The 20,047-nt window shown below is 42.9% G+C and overlaps 1 long non-coding RNA gene across 1 annotated transcript in view; it reads left to right on the forward strand.

Moving 5' to 3' along the window:
* Positions 1-1,535: 1,535 nt before the first annotated feature.
* Positions 1,536-20,047, forward strand: part of LOC130863490 (uncharacterized) — a 65,720-nt gene continuing 47,208 nt past the window's right edge. The window contains exons 1-3 of the long non-coding RNA XR_009055732.1: positions 1,536-1,793; positions 14,787-15,879; positions 19,514-19,986. This is a non-coding gene — a long non-coding RNA (uncharacterized LOC130863490). The remainder of the gene's footprint in view (positions 1,794-14,786; positions 15,880-19,513; positions 19,987-20,047) is intronic.

The following is a 20,047-nucleotide window of genomic DNA, read 5'->3' on the forward strand; positions in this document are numbered from 1 at the left end:
TTTAAACACTGCCTGGTCCATTATATCTAGCCTCTTACTGGCTAACTCTCACATCTTGATTAACCCATTTCTATCAATGAGGTGGTTGCTTACCGGGAAGATTCTAACCTACATCCATCTTGGGCCAGAGCTTCATTGTGTCTGCCTGAGGCGCCTGCCTCATTGCCTTCTTCCTCCCAGCATTCTGTTCTGTCTTCCCCACCTACCTATGTTCTGACCTATCAGGCCAAGCAGTTTTCTTTATTAATTAACCAATGAAACAACAGATAAGACAGATGACCCTCCTCCATCACCACTCAATGTCTAATACTCATTAAAATGACACTGTCTACCCTAAATCCCATAGCCAAATGCCTAATAGTCCCATTTCTAAAGCAATACAATCCATATTGTGTGGTGGAGGGCAGGAGCTAGGGCTAAGGAGGACATTGGCACAGGACTCCCCCAGGCTTTCTGAAGAGGGTGGGAGCATCTATGTCCTAGCTGAAGCCATTGTGCCCCTCTTTATATTCAGAGGACTTTTGAAAGGTCAGAGAATTTCATGTGTGTGTGTTGGGGGAGGGAATAAGAAGGACACTTACACGACAGCTTTCTTCTCCAGGCAGAGAACATGTAAATGCCAACATACTAATCAAATCCCCTTGAGAGACCAACTGGAGATCTTGGGTGAAGGGGTGTGAATAGTGTGGTCTGGTATTAATTCTAGTGAACTGGACTTAATTTTCTACTTTGGGAGGCAGCACATAATAGTCACTGTTTAACATCATTCCCTTCGACCTCAAAAATCGTCTCAAAAGAAACCGTATGTGGAATTTATGTACTCCATGTTCTGCCAAAGTCTTAAAAGGGCTAGCATGGGCCTTGGTGAGTGGTAGAGGGCCCTGCTTGTCTGAAGGGTCTATGCTCACCATCTGAACCACATGGGAGGAGCCGAGAACCTGGTCAGACACTGTCCCAAACAAATCACAGTGCTGATACTAACAATACTAGAATCCACGAAGGAGTAGAAATACCTTGGCCCAGTCCACAGGAGACATCGAGGCCGAAAACTTACTGAGTTAGTGAGGCACACCCATGGAATAAGAACTAGGTCATACCAGTTCAGGAATCTTCCACTGGCCAGGTAGGTGACTTCTGGGGTCACTCACTCTTTCATTTTGAACTTGTGCTATTTTACAAAATGAATGTGGTGGGTTTAATTAGGGAATGTGCATTTTAACTTTTGCCAAAGCGCAGCATCTCACCTGCAGAGACTCAAGAAGACTAAGTGGTGCAAAGAGACAGACACCATGTCACTCCAGAGTTGGTGGTTTCAGCAGAATGGGAAAGGTTGCCAAATTTATGACTTTTTATAGAGAAACTAGAAATAAGGAATGTTTGTATAAAGCCCAAATGTTCAAAACCAATTCAGTTTCTAAAGCACTCAATTGCCCAAACAAACATACAAATAAAAACCTGTTGGTGTGACATGACCCAGGGTTTGTGTTTCTCCCCCAAGCAACCAGCTAAGTTTAATTCATTTCTAAAGCCCTTTTCCATCTTTGAAGAGAAATTAAAGAAAGTGTCTGACAAATGACATGGTTTCTTCTATCTAAGATCTGTTTCTCCCTTTGCAGCATGTTTGGGAATGAACTCCATGCAATTGCCTTCTTCCCTTTAGACATGGCTTCCTCCCCTTCCCACTGAAGCAGTGCAATTGAGCATCTCCAGAACATGAGCACAGAAGGCTCGCCTGGACTGCATTCCTCACAGAGGTGGAGCAAGTGAACTGTTAACAGCATCACATATTGCAAGTCAGTCTCTCTGGTTCCCACCTGTTTCTAATTCCCCACCTCTCTACTAGATACTCCCTTCCCATCCCCCACCCCATTTCCTCCTTTCCTACTACTTCCCAAATGTGTGTGTTCCCCAGCCTCAGTTCCTAGCCCTCACTGTTTTCTCGCCCAGTGAGCTCATCACTACCTGCAGCTGCAAACACCCTAGATTCACGTATGTGCATAAACAGCTTCTGATCAATCTCAGTCTCCCACCCTTCATTCCCAACAGCCTCTTGGACATCATTACTGTAACTAATTTATGCTATCCACAAATCTGACACACTCCAGATGTTTAAATTACTTCCCCAGCATTCCTTCACTTATCCTGAATTAAAAATCATATTTTTCATCTTTGCCTCACCCCCTTTTCCCCTAGCATAATATTATGCACGTTCATGGATTGTATTCTGAGGAAGACGTGTGCTGTAATTCCTCATGGACTCAATGCACTCCAGTCTCCATGTTAGAGTTCATGGAGAACAATGCTGTCGTCTTCTGCTTTGTGGGCATGTCCCAAGTCTGCTAACTATTGACCATGGGACACATTCTCTCAACTCTCTGAGTCTTGAAGCTTTCACCCCAGCTGGACGCATCTAATCAGTGCCCTCCAAATTCCATATTTCATCTGTGCTTAGAATATGCCTCCTAAAATCCCATGTGTTCAGATCCTACAATTATCCAAAGACTAGTTCAGTTTGTAACTTCTAAGGAAAATTTTCTGACTTTCTAAGCTAGGGGTTTTATCAGTGTGGCATCTTTACCAGCAGTGACAAAGTTATTTCAGATGTTAAGACTAAGAGCCATATGATATTGAAAAACCCTAATTTTCTAGGGTTCAGGGAAGGATCCCCAGATTCAATAAACCATGCCAATGGATGCAACAGCAAGAGGATTTTTTTTTTTTGATTTTCGAGACAGGGTTTCTCCGTAGCTTTTGGTTCCTGTCCTGGAACTAGCTCTTGTAGACCAGGCTGGCCTCGAACTCACAGAGATCCGCCTGCCTCTGCCTCCCGAGTGCTGGGATTAAAGGCGTGCACCACCACCACCCGGCCAGCAAGAGGATTCTTTAATGTCGAAGGTGCCAACGGGGTACTCAGTGCTCCAGTGAGACTGAGCCCCCTTGGTATTTTTCCATCAAGTATTTATAGGGTCTCAGGGCTACATAACAGGGAACCATAGCAACTGCAATATCATTGGTTAACATGTGGGGGTCAACATCAGGACGAAAACAAGTCTAACAGGATGAAAACAGGACAAAAACAAGTCAAAGAGGACAAAAACAAATCAGGACAAAAACAAGCCAGTTTTCAGCCAGTTCCTGCCCTGAGCTTTGGTACTGAGTGTTTTTCTCAAGGCTGCTTCTGCTGTCCACAGATTTCCTGTTTTTGCCCCCTTGGCAGGTGTAGCCGGTCTCAAGACTGCTTCTGCCGCCCACAGGTATCCTGTTTTTCTCTGGTCTAGTTTATCACAAAAACATCCAAAGATGGAGACTAGGGTTGGGGTCTTTCAATATGGCTTTTAATACATAGGTCTGTGATTACTCTTTTTAAAAAATAATTTCCTATTTTTTTATTTTTTATTTTATGACCATTGGCATTTTTTCTGCATGTATGTCCATGTGAGGGTATCAGATCCCCTGGAACTAGTGTTATAGACAGTTATGAGCCACCATGTAGGTACTGGGAATTAAACCCAAGTCTTCCAGAAACACAACCAGTGCTCTTAACCACTGAGCCATCTCTCTAGCCCATGGTTACTCTTGTATGTGTGTGATATTCAGTAGGGACCAGCTTTTTTGAGGGTTTTACCTAGATGTTTTGATGTCTGCCTTCTCCATTGTTCTCCTGTACGAATGTTGTTATGAATCAAGCATTTGTGATGTGAAAGTTGCAGTTTAAGATTTCCTATGCATTAGGAACTGTCTTCTGGCTCTTTCTTCCTTTCTCACTGACAGTGTATGGCCTATACACTGGAAGTGTTTTCACTTCCACATACATTTTAAAGACAGCTTGTCACCTACCTATCACAAAAAATTCACTTCAGTGTTTGATTAATTTCAAACCATCGAATTTTAAACTGTGTGGTAGTTTGAATGTAATTGACCCCCATAAATTCATAGAAAGTGGCTAGGAGGTATTGTTATTGGAGACTGCTTGTTTGTTCCTGGCTGCTCAGCTCCAAAATAGCAACATAAAACTGAATTAATTAAATCACTGCTTGCCCCATTAGCTCTAGCTTCTTATTGGCTAACTCTTACACCTTAATTTAACCCATTCCCATTATTTTATATTTTACCAGAGGCTTGTGGCCTATCAACAAAGTTTCAACTGAAAACTTGCATCTTTATCCTCTGGTGGTTCCATAGCTTCTCTCTGACACCACCTCCTTTCTCCCAGCATTCAGTTTAGTTTTCCCTGCCTACCTTTATTCCTTTGCACACGCCTAAGACAGTTTCTTTGTTAACCAATGGTATTCACAGCATACAGAGGGGAACCCCACATTAAGGTATGGTCTTTTTGGAGAAAATGTGTCACTGTGGAGGTGGACTTTGAAGTCTCATATATGCTCAAACCATGCCTAGTGTTCCAGCTTACTTCCTGTTACCAGTTTATCAGGATGTAGAACTCTCAGTTCCTTCACCAACATCAGGCTTGCCTGCATGTCCCACCCTGATGATAATGAAGTAAATCTCTGAAACTAAACCAGCCCCAATTAAGTGTTTTCTTTTATAAGAGATGCCTTGGTCTTGGTGTTTCTTCACAGCAATAAGACATAAATTGATACCAGGCACTGGAGTATTTCTGTGATAGGCCTGACCATGCTTTTGTTTGAAGGAATATGGACTTTGGGACTATGGACTTAAAGCAGTTGAATGCTTTAAGTGGGGCTTAATTGGCCATCCTTGTAGGAGCATGGAAGACAGTGATGATAAGGGTGATTTAAATTGTGGGGCCTCTGGTTTCAGAAAAGAAGAATGTTAGTATGTTTCCTAGAGATCATTCTTGTGATATTTTGGTAAAGAATGTGGTTGCCTTTGTTGTCTTAAGAGTCTACCTGAGGTTAAAATCAGGAACTTTGGTTTAATTCCATTGATAGAGAAAGTATTGAAATAGCCATGTATAGACTCTGTTGTGTGGTTATTAGTGCTAACTCTAATGAAGATTTATAATGAAAAAGAATAAGCTGAGAAATGAAAAATACAAAATATAAAATTTGAGGAGAAAAGGAGCACCAGGAAGTGGAATAAATAAGTGTTTAGTTTAAGGAAGTAAACAATTAAAAATGGAATAAGGGGAGTGGTGACTTCAGGGCAAGGTCCCATCCAGCTAAGTTTCCAACTTGTGAAAAGGAATAAAAGGAAAGCTTAGAGACAGGTGTGGTATTGCACCCCTTAAATCCCAGCACTCCAGAGGCAGAGGCAGGCAGATCTCTGGGCAGATCCAGCCCAGTCTATGGATCCAATTTGAAGACAGCCAAGCTTAGGCTATGAAGGAAAGCATAACAAAACAGAAAGTCGATGAAGATGTAATTAAATGAGAGGGCCCATGTTACAGAACCAGAAGTCCAGAACTTGGCAGCTTCAGCCATGTGGTTCTGGAGTTAAGGAAAAAGAAAGGAGCTATGAAATTTACCTTTGTGACTAAGGAAAGCATGTGTCAGAAGTGTTCCTGAATGGAGGCCTAGAGAGGCTATTGCGTGAAGCTGTGAAGGTGAAGTCTGGATTGCCTTGGAGACCTCAAGATATTGACGATGCCAGAACCATGCAACACCTAGTGAGGAAAGTTGCTAACAGGGAGTGGAACCAGCCCAAGAGAAAGAAGTGTGCTGTAAGCAATAAAGCTGAAAGGAGTTGCACTTTGACCTCAGACATGGAGATGCAGAGTTTGGAGTTTGTCCCATTTTTCGGTCTTGCTTTGGTCAGTATTAGAGCAGCTGAATTTCTCTTCCTTGGAAATAGGAGAGCTTGTGTTTTTAAGGATCTGCCTGAGCTGTCAGTTTTGTATTAGAAACTTCTCATATTTTAAAATATGATGACCAAGGGCTGTGGTGGTTCAGTAGTTAAGAGCTCTTGTTGCACAAACGTAAGGACAAGAACTTATCTCAGCACCCATGTAAAAAGCCAGGTGTGGTCCCAGCTGGCCTAGAGGTGGACACAGAAGGGCAGGGGCTTGGTGGCCACTAGTCTAGCAGAAAAAAACATGAGCTGTAGATTCATCAAGAGATCCTGCCTCAGAGGCACAAGGTGGGAAGTGAAAGAGGGGAACTTCTGACACCCTCCCCAGAGACACATGCAAGTGCTTATACCACACACATACACACACACACATACACACTGACACACATGCACAGCATATACTCACATACTTACACAAATGTGTGGTAACTATTTCTATATGACTTTAGTAACAAATACTGTCTTGACCCACTTCACTTTCATTTACTTATTCAACAAAACGTAACTGAATACCTACCAGAACCTCATGCTAAGAGATGACATTGAAAGGCATGGTCTATGTGAAGCATATACCATGGTACACAGTGTGGCCCCTAAACCACCACCAGCAACAAGAGAACTGAACAAACATGGATTACTTTGATATAGTATGACATAACAATAAAACATGAAAGAATATTTGACTGTTGGCAACTTTGCAAGGCAAGAGCATCACATCTGAGACAGGCCTTTTACTGGCAAGGTGGCAAGTTTCAAGTCCCCCCACAGGAACACAGAAATATGTAGGAGTTAAAAATTAGCAAATGGGAACTATAGCAATCTCAAGTATCAGGGTCAAAGGAAAACTCCACTTTCCCAAATTCTGATCACTGTTTGAAGGGACAAATGGGTATCTGTCATACCAAAAAACCTCTGGGGTCAGCTGAAAGTCAAAGCTTTCTGAGAAAAACTAATATTCATTCCCAAAGTATTGAGAACTTCTGTCAAGCACTCTTTCAGGTTTTGAGGGTTTAGTAATAAACAAAATCAGAATGCCTATGTTTGATAATGCCTCTATTCTGTGATAAGAAACATGACCCCAAATGCCATGCTTGGATGCAAAGGAAAAGGAGCCCAGCAATGAGAACACATAGTATGCATTTATTTATCCTCTCCTATAGGGATTTATGGATCAGCAACAGTGCAGGCTCAGCTACAACCCCTGATGCATTTTTAGAATGTAAAATTATAAACCTCAGTTCTACAGCAGTATGTGGCTGGATCTACAAATCCTTTACTATGATTAGCAAACAGGAAATGGAGAACTAGAAATACAAAAGCTTCAGTTTTAAAATTACCCTAGCTTTGCCTTTGGCTTTACTTAGTAAGTGGGTTTGTCCCCAGTGCTACTGAAATTCAGTTACTGCTCCTAGAAAGGCAGGCTGCGACATTTAGAGGCCACTGCAGGGAGTCACTGGAAACATCTTACACCATTGAGGATACGTGCAGAAGACTTTGAGGACTGGGGCATGTTCTGCAATCATGATAATTTATAATAGTGAAAATATAGGCAAACAAAATTACATAAAATTCTACTTGGCTTCCAATTTAAAAACTTCAATTAATAAGGTCACTACTATAAGGCTCCAGGTCTTTTGCCAAGTATCCCCTGTCTATGACCAACAAAGGAGCAAGAAGATGCCAGAGTGTCTGGGAGGATGAGCGCGGGGAGGCGGTGAGTGAAGGGGTCTCCAACAAACAAAACCTCTACTGTCTCAGCTCTAATTCTAGGAAGGTCTAGCAACTTAAGTTTGTGGTTTTTATGAGTTTCAGAATTTGACCACAAGAAGGTGATATTGACTTGGGGGAGGTATTAAACTGTATCCTATAGAGTTTATCTACTCAAGGAAGATGGCTGAGTGGAAAAAAATGGTATAAGGACCTGAGTTCAAATCTTCAGACTCCACATAAGTCTGATGTGTCTCACAAGTGGGGCATTCTGTGATTCCAGTGTTTGCGTTCTGCAATTCTAGTATTCCTACTGGGAAACAGCAGGCAGAGATGGCAGAGTAAATGGAGCTCACAGGCCAACTAAGGTGGCATAGCTGCAGGAAGACGATTGTCTCAGACAAGATGGAAAGTGAAGACTGACACCTGAGATTGTCCTCTGTCCACCACATGGGTGCCATGGCATGTGCCAGTCTGCACCATTCACACACATGATGTACACACACATTGTATACATTTGTAGCCATACAGGAGCACACCTTATCAGGTATACACAGTATACACACGTGCACTCACCCCACACACACAGCGCGAGGGCCAGTTTGCTAAGTCAAAGGCCTTAGTGGACACTAGGTGTGACTTCATATACACAAAAACATGACTGGGTTATCAAAGTCTTCTGAAAACTGGAAACAAGACTTCCTATCCAGGGAACAGGGTTGAACCAAAAGAAAGTTCTGTTAGCAAAAGAGTCTGGACAGAGGGGCATAGCACATGCAGCAAAGGAGAGCCTCTGGCATCTGCGACCCTGTGCTGAGTTCCAGACAGTCACCAGCCCACTGACAGTGCTCCCAGCAGTAGCCCATCCACTTCTTCCACCTCACTAGTTTCAATCCAAAGCCAAGTGTTTGGTTCCTCCTCATTCCAGTCCCTCTTCCGTGCCTTCAAGGAAGTCCCAGGAATGATCCTTGGGTAGATGTAGCGTGGGTCACTTCACCAAATCCCAAACCTATTCATTCCTTCATACTTAGTAGCATATGAGTAGTTTCCAGACAGTGTTAAACCCACATGAATTCTGTTAACGTGATGGGTAAATAAGATAAGAGTAATTTCCTTTACCTCACCATTGCCACTCTCCACATAGGAGCACAGACTGAAAAATTCAAGAGCTGACCGACAGCAAAGTTAGTCTAAATTATCTCTCCTGGAACACAGATTTCTCAAAAATAAAATAAATACTAAGATATAATGAAGAGCTTCCATTTTCATAAGACCTACTGTATGACTTGTTTTTGAATAATGTTTAATTCCACAATTGAAAATAATGCTGAAATCTACCAAAATATTTTCAGTAAATAAGAAATTCTGACCTAGGTTTCGTTAGATGGCTGCCTTGAAGTAGCTGAATTATTTAAAATAGCCTTAGCACAGTCTTTCGTGAAGTATGCATGCTTTTGCAAGTTTAATACATTTATTTATAAGTTAGCATTTTAAAAGTTAGTGTGTGCATGCAATGCATCTATCTCTAAATATTTATGAGTGTACTTCACCATTAAGCAAGGAGATAGGAATGGAAGACCATTGAAAAACATTCTAAATACTGAGAATGCTTTCAAATGGGAGGAGAAGACTCGGTATCCTAACTGCTGACTGCAGTTTAAAGGTCCGCTGGTTTCAGGTCAGCATTTCCAATTAAGAAACCTTTCCATCGTTAATCTACTGAGTCATAAAGGCTGTTAGGAAACAGGCCAATCCACAGAGGTGGGTAGACCAGGACAAAGGACAGGGATCTTAGGATTCTTGAGCATCTGGGTCAGAGAGAAAATTCTCGGAAAGCTCTTTCTCCAGTCTACCCTCGTAGTGAAGAGAAAAGCTGCTTTCATAGCTCTGTGTTTGGAAAGGTATTAGGGAAAGAACGGTTGGAAAGGAGAAGGTAGACTTCCCAAGCCTGTGCATTCTTATGGGGAAGTGATGAGCGTTCATCTGCCCCAATGGTTGATTGTTCCTTCTATGGCCACAGCTGCCAGACATAGGTACCAGCCTCTGGATTTCCTGTTTATCCATGACCTGTGGACTGAAAATAAATTCTCCTTAAGAGCTGATAGATATTCCTAAGGGAATATGATCTTGTAACATTTTCTTGCAACTTTCTACCTTAATAAATGGGTGGGGGGGCATCAACATAGTAAAACAAACAAACTAAAGCAGACTTCCTATTCCTGGAAATGCAGAAGACAGAAGACAGCAAAATATGAACAATCCCCAAAGAAAGGGTAGATGAGGCGGAGTAGATGTTTCCAGTGCGATTTCTGTTACATTGTTACATAATTTAAAACTCTAGCTGGTAAGAGTGCTAGCTTTCACATGTTACTTTTTTCTGCTTTTAATCCAAGAGTCATGGGAAAATCTAATTTCTTGTGCAATTACAGCTCACTTTCAAGTGATTCCCACTGCTAGAGACTTGATGTGGAAAGTTGATCCTGTTCATAATAAAATTCTGAAATGTTCTTTTACTCGTTCCTATGTTGAAAAGGCACAGAGAGCCTCAGGACTCTCTCCTTTTGAATTTTTAAATCAAATTGATTTTTAACTTATAGACAAACAGACAAAACATAAACATATTATGTATCTGCCACATGATGTTTCGGCCTGTACTTAGTATTGCAGAATGTTTAAAATCAGATTAAGTGTATATCTCTCCTCTAGTGTTTGGCATTTCTTTGTGATAAAAAATATTAACAAATCTTTTCTTCTAGCTTTGGAAATACATAGTAATTGTTGCTGTCTCTAAGAGAGTGTCTCTTTAAAGAAAAAAGCTATAAATTCTAGCTGTTTCCTGTGTACACTTTTATTGTATGTGCATGAAGTGTGATCAGGAGCATAGGTAAACACATTATTGAGAAGCTCGGAGTTACCAATATTGACTCCTGGTTGCATTAAGGGAATGATTTAAAAACATCTCCCTTCAGGGTAATTTTTACCAAAAGTGAGCCCAAATTTGACTCTCTACTTCTCTCTTCCTATGTAAGCACTCTTGTGTGGTGCTGAATCTGTGCCTATCTGAAGACTGTCTTGGAAATCAGTCTCTCCCTATGTGTGTGTGCATGAGTGTGTGTGCGTGCGTGAGTGTGCGTGTTTGTGGATCCCTAACAAAGGGCTGTGCTCACTCTTTTATTGAACGGAACAGAAAGTGTCACCTGGGAAAGGGATGAAGAACACTTTGCAGGAATCTTTATCAGAGTTTTACAAGTGATTTAGTCCTACCCTAACCGACCCAGAGTCTTACAAGTGATTTAGTCCTACCCTAACCGACCCAGAAAACATGCAAATGGTATCAGCCAATTTCAACATTTATGTCGGACACTCATTTTGTAAGATAGTTTCTTTCTATATTGGCTGTTTCCAGCATTTATTACTATAACATATATACACATATGCATTACTCAGGGTGGGGGGCACGGAAGAGTACATAACTTAAGACTTCAGCCATGCATTAGGATGTAAAAGCCGAGAACGTGAGAAGTCCAAGGCAGTAAGGTTGGCTGCTCCACCGTTCTAACTGCAGATTAAACGGACAGGCTAAGTACACAGTAGGACAACTGTCTTAAGTATTAAGTGACTTCAAAGTTCGTTATTAACTCTGGCCTTGAGGTCCAGCAGAAGTTCCAGTCTCTTGGGATGTAAAATGTAATGTATTGCTGTATTCAGGTATGTGTGGAAGCCAGATGTTGGATTCTGTAGATTTGGGGTGACAGGCAGTGATGAGCTGCCGTGTTGGCGCTGGGAACTGAACCCAGGCCCTCTGGAAGAACATGCACCTTTGATCACTAAGCTATCCCTCCTGCCCCTCTAGTTTTACTTTTGAATTAACATAAAAAAATAATGTCCCAGACGCACACTGCTTGTTATTCTTATGTTCTCTTTGTTTTTCTAAGTACGCCTGTTGTGATCCAGCTGCCCTCACTCCCCCTGACTGACAGCGGAACTTCCTTGTGGTCTGTAATTGACAAGGATGTTTATGTTCTTTCTGGCTGGTGGGTCTCCACAAAAGGAGTAGAGGTATAAAAGGTTGCTGGGCAAAATAAAGGTTGCTGTTCTTCCACCTGAAAAGAAGCCTCCATGTCTCAATCCCAGCATCCCCCGCCAGTCTCGGCTATCCAGGCTGCGCTGGCTGCAGCATATGCCCTTTACCATATTATAATTGTATGCATACAATATTGTAATGTCTCACATATCTTCAATGTAAGGTTATATTTATAGTCATAATTTTTATTAAAATAATATTCTACTCCTTGTGAATTTTCTAGTTTGGAGCTATATGCTATCATAAAATGTTAATTTTTTAAAAACATCTTTATGTATTTTCTGGCACTTTCTGGATCCAGCAGTGAGACCTGAAATTAATGTTTAAGAGAGACAACTTGTACCAATTGATCACTTCCAACTACGTAAACTTAGTTTCTTTCTCCCATGTAATTAGCTTCGTGGGAAGTTCCAAGATGCTATTACTCTGACCAGCTTTCCCCAGTATTTTGGGAATTATTGCAAAAAATGACAGGCCATCCAACAAGGAATACACAAGAGAAGCATAACAGAAAACTGACAGGGCAAGTCCTACACCAGCCTGTGAATTACACCCCGGCGACACGGTGACACTCCTCCCTGTGTCCCAAGTTCACTGCTGTTTGTGGGCTCAGCCTCACTGAGGAACTCCCTGAATGCATGGAGTCTAGACAGTTCCATTGGGGTGTGTTCTCCATCCTCTTGGCACACTGGTCACTGAATCCCAGAACTGGGTGAAAACGTCTCATTCCAGAATTCCTTCCTGCTGCTGGTCTCCACCACCAACACCAGGTGCCTGCACCACCCTCCTCCATCTGCCAAGGCTGCTGCCTTTTGTGAATAGTTAGGTCACACTGTCATCGCTCTCTAAAAGTGGGGAACAAGGCTTGGGAGTCAACGGAAACTGGCTTTCTTTCCCCCAGCTTTTCACAGTATTTACTAGAGAGACAGACACTGTTCCTGGCCCCACAGGGCTCCCTCTATGCATGGACTTGTTTTTTTCTGCCCACTCAGATAATTTGGACTCACACATCCTAAGTAGTGTATTCTTGTACCAGAGTAGTGTAGATACCAAATAATGAAATAATGAAAAGCTATCTCCCAGTTTGCACAGACACCAGAAATAAAGACAATTGTTTCATGGCAATCCAAGATACTGATGTTTATGAATTTTCCTTTATTTTGGTTTAGAATAAACAAATAAGATCTAGTGCAGCCTTGCAGTTATTTCTTAGAGCAATACACAGTAGTAATAACATGTCCACTAAATGGCTGACATTCTACATGCATGCCTTTATTTAGACTTAACAATTCCAAATACTAGGTACCACGGCCCTCATGAACTTAGAAACAAAGTCAGCACTGGGGCAGCAAGATGACTCAGTGGGTAAAGGAACTTGCCACGAAGACTGATGATCTGAGCTCAATCATTGGGACCCACGTGATGGAAGGAGAAAAAAACAGAGTCTCTCAGTGTCCTCTGACCTCCACACATGTATTGTTGTGTGCATATGTGCTTGTCTAGTGCACACACACAATTTCAGTAAGGGAAAGTAATTTTTAAAAATGAAATTGAGAATGCAAAACTGTGACTTGCCCACATCTACGGCCTTTGTGAGGAACACAGGCCTGATTCCAGAACATTTCTGAACTTCGCCACTTTGAGGCTATCCTTGTTGAATTAGCTGGAAGTTACAAGGCTATTACCCAGTCCAATCCACTTACCATCCCTAGTCACCATCCCTGACCACAGCGGCCACTGTCTGCCCACTATCACATGGGCACTATCACATGGTTTGAATCAAATTTCAACACTGTAAAAAATGAACTAATACCTAATTAATTGGACTCTACTGTAGCCTTTTACTCCAAACTACAAATTGGAAACTTACTTGGTTCTTTCAATAGAAGCCAGGCAATTAGTCACTGGCTGCCAGCGCAGGTTTAGGACGCATTTTCTATTTCTCTAATAACTAAAATGAAGAAGACGTTTTTTCAGCTCATTTGGCATTTGTAGAAACTCCATAACAGTGTTAAATTGCACTGCAATTGCTTAGGGCTCACAGTCTGATTCATACAAACTGACTTTGGGGGAGACCAAAACAACGGGAGAGCAGCCCTCGGCGCGAAGCCTTCCAGATCCTGATCACAGGCTTCAACAAATGGCTGGCAAAGCATTGTTTCCACACCAGCAGGGAAAGAATTCAGTTGCTCATCAACTGCAAGGCGACAGCTGCTCCATGTGGCCATTGCCCGAACACACCGACTTCTGCTAACATCGTCCTTCAAAGATGAGAGAAATATTGTGACTGCCCACTGTAGAGTTAATTAGCAAAAGGCTTGAACAGGCAAGGCTTTAAAAAGTCAGAAAAACACAAAACTACAAACTGAAACAGACACCATCAGATCAGAACATAGTCTCCTTAACCTGGTACCTACGCACACACACCCACAGAGAGAGAAAGTTTTAGCTTTGTTTAGAAAAAACAAACAAACAAACAACAACAACAAAAAGAACCATGTTCAGCCTCCTTGAAAGTGCATGGAAATTTAAATTGACTTTAACCACAATGAAAGTTAGAAACGCTGACTACTGTTTTCTTTCACTCCTGTGATGTATTCCATGAGCTACAATTAACAGTTTTCATTGAGTCTTTTCACTGCCCAGGTTCGCTACAAAGTTACCAATTTATTGGTGGTGTTAGGTTTTTACATTTCCAATCTTTGATCATCTTCAGTTACACTTCCCAATAGAAATAGCCTCTGCCTTCTGAGTCTCCCAAGTGTGTCAGTGTATTAGTTTACTAATAGTTTGCACTCTGGTATACACGTCTCTTTGGGGCCAGACTCCATCTGTCCTGGAGCTGCTCTCCACAGCCGTGTGCTCTGGAAAGCTACATTACTGATAGAGTAAAAATAAAATAACGTACTATTGACCTGGGGTGTATTTCTATAGTGTGGTTGCCTGGCACACACAAAGCCTTGGGTTCAATCCCCAGCACTGTAAAACAAACAAACAAATAACAGATCACCAATTAGAAAATCTAAGACTTTTTTTTTCAAAATTATAGTTTTAACTCAATAGCAGAGGCTGGAGCATAATGTATCCTTGCATCTTGCATTCTTCCTCTCTCTTCAAACACACAAGCATATATATATATATATATATATATATATATATATATATATTCTCCATATAAATTAAAAACCTGTGGCTGAGTCCAGTTATTTCTTTTGTCTTGCAGGTTGAAATTGAATGACTGGAAGATGCTGTGAAGAACACACAAAGGAACACCAATTTCATTCCCTTTGTCATCTGACTAGCTATATTTAAAGTTAGATTGCACAAAAGAGAGATTGAGGAGGCAAGAGAAGCAACAAAAGACAGACTGATTCCCATTGCCCAGACATTTCCCCTGATGTCTGACTGGGGGTCTAGTGGAGGAGCAGCAAGCATGACATGGGGGAAAACAGCAACTGAAACCCACCGTCTGGTTCCTTCCATTTCCTACAGCACGCAATGGAACCACAGGGCTCCCACAGCCTGAGAGGGAGGCTGCTTTTGAGAGCATTGCCCACAAAACTGTGGCTATCACTCTGCAGAGACAACCTCTTGCCTTTTCTGTTGTCTTGTATAACTAAGGTTCAGCAATCGCCTATAATCTAAAGATATTATAGCAGCATCGTTTGATAGCCCACTACCTAACCTGTTTTTTCAGGAAAAAAATTATTGATTTTACTTTTTTCATATCAAAAAACTCTAGCCCAAATTCTAGGATTAAATAATTAATAATTAAATAATTCAGTGATTAAAAAATTAACAAAGGGGATTTTTTAAAATTTCAAACCTGAGAAGCACTGATGGCACACACTCCTGGCACACACTGATGGCACACACTCCTGGCACAAACACACTCCTGGCACACACTCCTGGCACACACTGGTGGCACAAACACACTCCTGGCACACACTGATGGCACACACTCCTGGTACACACTCTCGGCACACACTCCTGGTGCACACTGATGGCACACACTGATGGCATATACTCCTGGCACACACTGATGGCACACACTCCGGGCGCACATTCCTGGCACACACTGATGGCACACACTCCTGGCACACACTGATGGCACACACTCCTGGCACACACTGATGGAACACACTGATGGCACACACTCCTGGCACACACTGATGGCACACACTCCTGGCACACATTGATGGCACACACTGATGGGTCACCCGCCACCCTGCGCGCCACCCTTGTTCTCCCACTCCGGATCCGTCTGGCCCAGGCGCGGACCTGGTGCTGTTTGTGACTGTACAAGAAGATCCAAGGTCAGTTCTAGTCTTTCCTAATGGGAACCAGAACTGGAACAAGGGATAGGGTCTCAGCCTGGGGCTATCGACTGGGAGGAGTTGGGGTGTCGCGCAGCGCCCGCCGGGGCTAGCTCCTACCTGCCCTGATGTCCTGTGTGGGTCACCTTCCTGGGAATCTTGAGCGCTGCGGGGTGGGAGTGGAGTGATGAGCTTTAACTACAGATCAAAAGCATTTTATATCCCCAGGAAAGACTCTGATTTTTAGGAAGAGGAAGTTGGGCCAGGGATGTCTCTTTCTCCACAGTCAGGAAAGAGCTTTCAGTACATCATGCTTAAAGCTTGCTCCCAAGTCTACTGGTTAAGTTTGTGGGGCAGCCTCTTCGCATCCCCCATCCAGGGTGTGAGTAGCCAAGGACACTTACTGTGAAGATCCGACAGCTGTGAACCCCTCCTCACACCACGACTGCAGCTAGTGTTGGGAATCTGGCTGTTGCTGGAGGTCTGGGCTGTTTGTTCTTATTCTCCTTTAAAGGGCACTTGTTGCCTTTCACGCGTGGAACACTAGCAGTCTGCAGATAAGCCACCTCTGTTTACACCGCCCTAATGGCCTCACCCCAGCAGACATGGAGTGAAGGCATATTAAAGTCAGACGGTGCCACCAAGGAGCAGCAGAGAGCAAAACCACAGAGAACTTCAAAGAAAAGTTTTTAGTTTAATTTTTTTCTCCCCTTGTAGTCGTTTATGGATACCCCCCCCCCACTAAACCATCTGTCTTTAAAGTGTTGGGCAACTGAGAAATACCCTGGCAGCAGTGTCTTGCAAATTACTTGTTCTAAACATGTGCAGTTTGGGTGCCATGGGAATTTCCAAAGAGCTAACAGTGAATGAACTTTCGTCCCGAGAGTCTGATATGTTAAACAGCTAAAGGGCTAAGCAATCAGCACTTGTTAAAGCAGTCCGAAATCTCCACCTCACAAAAGGAAGAATGCTGAGTGCTTAGCTGCGTCCTTCAGTCTTGAATGGGGTTGCTTCTCCAGAGTTGTGTCTGACTACAACAGAAGATGCCCAACCAAGTTTGCCTCGAATGCACCAGAATGAGCTCCAGATCCGTCCTTGGGAGAGCATGCATTTGAAAGAGGTTTCTTTCATTTGGTTTTGTGTTTTTTCACTCTGTGACAATATGGCAGCCACATGTTTTTGGCAGATGTCCCTTAGACGTGGAGAACTGACAGAGGTGTCGGGAGTTCTTTGGTAGTGTCTTTGTTGAGGGGAAGCCGGGAAGGAAGAAGTTTTGATGGTAGCTGGCTCACACCATGACAAGAAGCCGTGGCTTTGGCATTCTCAGCACCCATAACTGATGGAAGAAATCAGCAACTCATGTGGGTACCAGTGAGGTGCTTTATGAAGGGTACAGGGCCAGTGACAACCAAGTGGCTCATGAAGTCACCTCCTAGATGATCTTAACATAGCTCATGAAGCTCTTCTGTTTGTGGAAAAGACCTTTGCCTCTCAGTTGTGGGAAAACTACTACTAATTCCATCCCCGTTGGGAAACTAGGATCTTTTAATCAAAAAGCAGTCAAGAAATTAAAGAATTGTGTCGTCCCTTATTATTCAAAGAGACAGATTTTAACTAACTCTGTGCTTGGGATTCTGGCCTCCATCTGGGAAGGGTAATGAAGATACCGACTAGGCCCTACTAATGAGTCGGCCAGAGACTGTTCTGTAAGAGACAGGAGAGGAAATCTGTAAATTCCTTATAATTCAGGGTGAGCAGAAGTAAGGGGGCGACAGGATGGTGGCAGGTTCCTCACTTTGAAATCGTAGCAGCAAGTGGAACCCTACAACTCAGTTATGAGATGGAATGGCTGGCCTGCCACTCTCCCCTCACGGCCCATTTCTCTCAAGTGAAGTGTGGACCTTGCTTCTTCTACCTGCTCTACTGGAAATGCTCAAGCCAATAACAGATGGCGTCTGTCAGGTGCGATGTGTAAAACGCTGTTGTTGTTTCCGGAAGTGGAAGTACACGGTGCTTGGCTGGCCACGGCACTCGGCTGGCCATGGCGCTCGGCTGGCCCTATACCTCCTGTGCCGGTCAATATGTCTTGCTATGTCTACATAGGGACTAAGACTCAACTTAGTGATGTCCCACAACAGCTACCAAAATTCATAAAAGTGGTCAGCAACAGTCTTGAGCAGAGTCGAGAAAAAGAATGTGAATCTTAAAATTTAGGATTAGTTGTGTGCCTTCGATACACACCACTGCCCGTAAAGGAAGCTATGGTCTTCATGTACAGATTAATACAAGAAAGACACAGAACACTGAAAGAGAAGGAGCTATTTGCCTTTGATTGCTAGCTTCTCGCCACCAGCCATCCTCGGGTTTCTAGTGTCTTTTCTTTAGTGCTAGAGGAGAAACCTAGATTACTGGGCAACAGGGACCATGTGCCCTTTGCAGGTGACAGAACAAACGAATGCCAAGTAGTCTTTTGATAACACCTGGCCTCCCTCCCCAAACTGCTGCCTCATCTAAACTCTAGAGACATCATCAGTATGCTGTAGACATAAATAAAGCACAAACACGAGACAGGATGGCCTTGTGGGTAAAGCTCAGGTTTGGAGTCAGATGGACTCTAAAGGGGGGGAAATGACTGAGGAAAAAAAATTTAGTTTGAAACCCTTGAGTTGTGGATTTTCCACCATCTGTGACCTCTGTGAGCTCCTGAGCTTTCTTTTCCGCCTCCCTGTTCTCCCGTCTATGACTTCATGAACTAGACAGCAACAGCATGTGACATCTTCGCAAACCCAGCTAGGTAGGATGCGCGCAGGATCATATAAAGTTCACTAGCCCTTGGCAAACCAAACAGTGCACCATCCTGGGGAAGGCTGTCACTCACACGGTGCCCACTGACAGGTAACGTGGTGGTTGCTGAGGCATGGAAAGGGGAGGGTGCTAAAAGATGTGAATTTTTGCACATTAATGGTCAAGGATTTCAAACTAAATCTTTTCATCAGTCACTTTTTCCTCCTTTTTGAGCTGCTGGAGATGGGCAGGTGTGAGCCTACACAGCAAGTGTTCTCCTGCAGCCCCAAGTTATCCCACAGTTACTTAAAACTTGAATTGTTAGATGTACTCATGGTGCTAAGCAGACATCTGGCTTTAACTGAATGCTTCAACACTCTAGACTACACCATTGCCCTGCTCGTTCCTGCCGTGTGCAAAACAACACTCACTGGGGGATACTGAAATTATAGTCACAAAATTAGATTCTTGTCTTTTGTGCCTCAATATGAAGCAACTTTTCCTCTTTTACCAAAAACGTTTCTGTCTCACTTTTGGAAGATTCAGGTTCTTCTTAGACCAAATGAAGAGAACCTGCTGTTGAGGGAAACAGAAATATCTTTATTTGTATTATGGTCTAGATGTAGAAAGAGCTGTAGCTAGAGCCCAGATGGAGGACAAGCGGGGGTCATTTCTTGATGTAATAGATCTTTGGTCTTTTCTATTTTGATCTGGGTAGCCTGAAATAGTTACATCATATCCAATTACCAAATATGGATTATATTTTCATTAAATTAGTCATTGCCTTTGGGGGCTGATAGATTTTGTAGCAAATAATGATAAGAATTTTTCCTACTTTTTTTTCTTCCAGGTGAAAGAAAGGTATAAAAACAACTTAAGACTTTTCTTCAAATCCACACTAAGATGGATACTTTTTGCCTCACGACATCTCTTTGGCTCGTCCTGCTGGGACAAGTAATCAGTGACAATCCCGAGAGACACAGCACGAATCTAAGCAGTCAAGCGGGGGACTTCACCCCTTTTCCGGGGACAGAGCTCAGCTTCCTGGGAACCACTCATCGACCTACAAATTTGGCCCTGCCCAGCAATGGCTCAGTGCGTAACTATTGCCCACAACAGACTAAAATCACGACAGCTTTCAAATACATTAACACTGTGATATCCTGCACCATCTTCATTGTGGGAATGGTAGGGAACGCAACCCTGCTTAGGATCATTTACCAGAATAAGTGCATGAGGAATGGCCCCAATGCACTCATAGCCAGCCTGGCCCTGGGGAACCTGATCTACGTTGTCATTGATCTCCCCATCAATGTGTTTAAGGTAGGAAACTCCCATGGACTTTGCTGATCTCTGATGCCTGCTCTGTTCTGACTTGGAGACT

The sequence above is a fragment of the Chionomys nivalis genome, chromosome 21 (assembly GCF_950005125.1).
Source record: "Chionomys nivalis chromosome 21, mChiNiv1.1, whole genome shotgun sequence".
Classification (NCBI taxonomy): domain Eukaryota; kingdom Metazoa; phylum Chordata; class Mammalia; order Rodentia; family Cricetidae; genus Chionomys; species Chionomys nivalis.